Genomic DNA, 4051 nt, shown 5'->3' with positions numbered 1-4051 from the left:
GTCAAATGCCACTAACTGGACGAGATCGGTCAAAACGGAGGGTTCAAGCAAAGATGCTTTATTTTGGTTCAAGCTAGCTACATCGAGGGTAGGTTAGCTTCCTATTTCAAAGTAAAAGCACAAATTCTATCGTCATGGTTTTCTGTATGTAAAGGGCAACAGGTGTTTTATTTTTTTAAAGTAAGTGTGTTGGTCACAACGGCTAGCTTAAGTAGCGCTGAATTCATCCGAACAAAATTGTAAACAGCTGGTATTTAGACAAATTAACGACACACTGCTGATCTAAACGGCTACTTTCTTAAAAATGTTTGAAATGTCGATAAAGTGATATATTTACAGAGTTTAGAGCTAAAATGGAATCAGCTTCTGACTGCTGATTTCGGCTGGGGTAGGAGGCAGGCTAACACTACCCATACACTTCCAGTGTTTGAGCTAAGCTAATTACCGACGATAGGGGCTCTGCCTTGTTACTGCACGCAAAGTCGAAAGGATGGTGTCTATCTGCTGGTCATGGACTCGGGGGTGAGGCAAGACACAAACGAAAATGTTGGCGTATCCCTTTAACATGACTGATAACTCAGACAAACCCCACCTCATCTATCTTTGTTAGAACGTGTTGATAAAATATTTTATTTGGCATTTTGGCAGTCGATCATTCCTTTTGTCACGGCTTATGAGCCAGGTTGTGACAAGTTCCCAAAGAAGAAAGGAGTTGCATAATGCTGCTTTACCTTAGCTATTACCCAAAGACTGCAAGGAAAGGTTGTCAGATTATAACTGTTTTATGGAAACAATACATTTAAATAATTGTTGTCTCTGACTTTTATTATTGTTTAGTATTCTTTGATTTGTGATATATTACATTATTGATGAATATTTCTATAAAAAACATTTGTCGACCAAACCCTCCACATCCCCTGACAGAGCTCCAAATGATCATGACAGTATGTCCCAAGAACCAAATGAACAGAAATGAAGTTAATTAGTTAACTTGGGTTCAGGAGCAAGACCACGCCTCAACCACACCTCTAATCACTAAGCCAAGCCTTCATATACCCGGTCACCCCCTCTCCCTCTGTTTGCCTTAGACGTTTCGACCCACCCACCCCTCTCCCCTTTGTATCCAGGTATCCCGGACCTCATCACTCCCTCTGGCATCATCCGGGGGCTCGCATCCTGCCCAGACAGAATCCCTTTGAGACGGAACCCCCACCCTGAGTCTCAACCGCCTGCCATCGCCCCGTCCTCCAGACCAGCAGAGCCGACCCCGACCCCCTTCACCCTCACCCCTCCACCCCCCTCATTAAATGATTGAACTCACACCGTTGTGGCGTGGTCCTTGCTAGTGAATTAGCAGCAATGCCTGTATACAGAGACATTCTCTGTTACACTAACACATGTTATACATTGTACTGATGTAACTTGTTCGGGGTTAATAAAGTGCTTGGTGAGATACATCACACAGTCAAAGAAAGAATATTTGAAAAATAAAAAAAATATATTAAATTAAAAATGAATTAAAATTAAAATACTAAGTCTTTTTTGACAAAAAAAAAAGTTCAATTGCAAAAAGACATCTATCTAATAAAATATACTTCAGCTTAGCTATACGCAGATGATACTGTCATCTATATCTCTAAATCTAATATTTTACAGATACAAAATGCCCTTCAATCAGACTTTGATGCTGTACAAAATTGGCTGTCATCTAACAGACTGCTGCTTAAAGGGACAACGAGGAGTTTTGGAAAAGCGAAGTGTTTTCACACTACATTTATGAGCCTCCGCGCACCGTGAAATTCTTTGACCGGCGCAAGACAGACTCATGTTTTCATTCATCAAGAATTAAAGTCAGAGGTAACCCAAAATAATGATAGAGACAAAACGATATATTTATCGAAAATGGGCCCATTAACAAGTGTGGGTAGCGTAGATTCATCCACATTAAAGGACAATTCCAGGCGAATTCAACTCTGGGGTGTATTTTCATATCATTTTAGGTCTAAAAGAATGAATCTGAAGATTTTCAGTTTAATTGCTCCTGTTTTGTGGTAGCTGCGTCTGTCCCCGCATCGCCACGGCAGCAATGAATGGGAGTGGATGTAAGTTCCGCTGTTTAGGCTGTTTACAGCCCTCAAAGCCGCAATTTTTTTCCACAGACAGCGTCAGATGGAGACTCAAACATGCACTCAGAAGTTTATTTACTTCAAGCAAGCCGACATGTTTGTAAAACTAGATCTAATTCAAAGTCTCCCTGAGTCTCGCGCGAGCCCGAAGTTGCAGTGCTGGTGTGTTCAGGTGCAGTGGGAAAGCTCCCGTTTGTGTCATAAACACAGGAATATCAACTCTTTACTTGCTTCTAGTGTACATTTCTTTCCACAGACAGCGTCAGATGGCTACTCAAAGATGTGCCGAGAAGTTTTTTTTACTTGAAGCAAGTAAAGAGTTGATATTCCTGTGTTTATGACACAAACGGTAGCTTTTCCCACTGCACCTGAACAACTGGGTCTCGCGCGAGACTCCGGGAGACTTTGAATTAGATCGACTTTTACAAACATGTCGGCTTGCTTGAAGTAAATAAACTTCTCGGTGCATGTTTGAGTCGCCATCTGACGCTGTCTGTGGAAAAAAATTGCGGCTTTGAGGGATGTAAACAGCCTAAGCAGCAGAACTTATATCCACTCCCATTCATTGCTGCCGTGGCGATGCAGGGACAGACGCAACTACCCCAAAACAGGAGCAATTAAACTGAAAATCTTCAGATTCCTTCTTTTAGACGTAAAATGATATGAAAATACACCCCCGAGTTGAATTCGCCTGGAATTGTCCTTTAACGTGAGACTTTTTTATAACCAAATAGAAACTCCTCGTTGTCCCTTTAATAAAACGAAATCTTACTCCATGGTCTTTGGTACAAAACATAACCTAAAAATGAAATCTAATAACTTAATAATAACATGTAATGATGGTATGAATCTGCATGGAGTTGAACAATTCAAACCTCATATCGACTATATTCTTTGTAAAATCAACTTTGGTGTCAGTGTTTCATTTTGATCCAAGAACTGTTTTACACATAATGTTCGAAGGAAACTTGCCTTACAACTTATTTTACCATTTTTTGATCATGCTGATGTTATATATCTAAATGCATCCAAAACCAATCTTCTACCCCTCAACACAATATATAACAGTCTTTGTAGATTTGCTCTTGGTTGTTCTTTTTACACTCATCACTGCATCATGTATAATACACTCAAATGGCCCTCACTCAGTATAAGAAGACATAATCACTGGTTACAGTTCATTTTCAAATGCATACATTGCAATTTTCCTGCTTATTTACAACAATTTCTGATTCCATATTCCACAACATATCAATTACGGCAATCTCAGTAATTTTTCCTTATTCCTACAGTGAATCAAACAATTGGTAAAAGAGCATTTATGTTTAAAGCGCCATCAGACTGGAATAATCTTCAGTTAAACATACGTTCATTGACTTATTTTCATAGGTTTAAATCTTCTTTGTCTTCTTATTTTGAGTTAAATTGCACATGTTTCAGATGATGTTATATCAATAGCCTGTTATTTGTAACACACTGTAATTTCAATTTGCAATATTATGTTATTATTATACTTTTTTTTTTTTTTTTTTAGTTCTAGGCTTCTGCTATGGCCATTTGCGGCCATCGAGAGGTTGTGCTTATTCTTTTACTCATTTCTTTATGTTTGCGTTGATGTCTGTTGTCTTTGTTGTTGTATGTTTGTAGATTGTTGATTGTGTTTTGTCCCTTTATTTTTGTTTGTAATGTATTTCGGGACCCCCTCGAAAACGAGAGGTTTCCTCTCAAGGGGTTAATCCTATTAAATAAAAATTTCTGAACATATGTTGTCTCTAAATATTTTTGTACAATTTAAACAAAATGTATTTGCCATTGCAGTTAATAGAACACAAAACCTTCTGACAAAAACAATGTTGAGATATGAAGGAAATCAAAACATGATGTTGCTCATATTAATGCAATTAACAGAAAGAGAAAGGCAAAAA

The sequence above is a fragment of the Trachurus trachurus genome (genome assembly GCF_905171665.1).
Source record: "Trachurus trachurus genome assembly, chromosome: 11".
Lineage (NCBI taxonomy): Eukaryota > Metazoa > Chordata > Actinopteri > Carangiformes > Carangidae > Trachurus > Trachurus trachurus.
The sequence above is the reverse complement of the archived record's forward strand: the minus strand, read 5'-3'. Positions refer to the sequence as shown.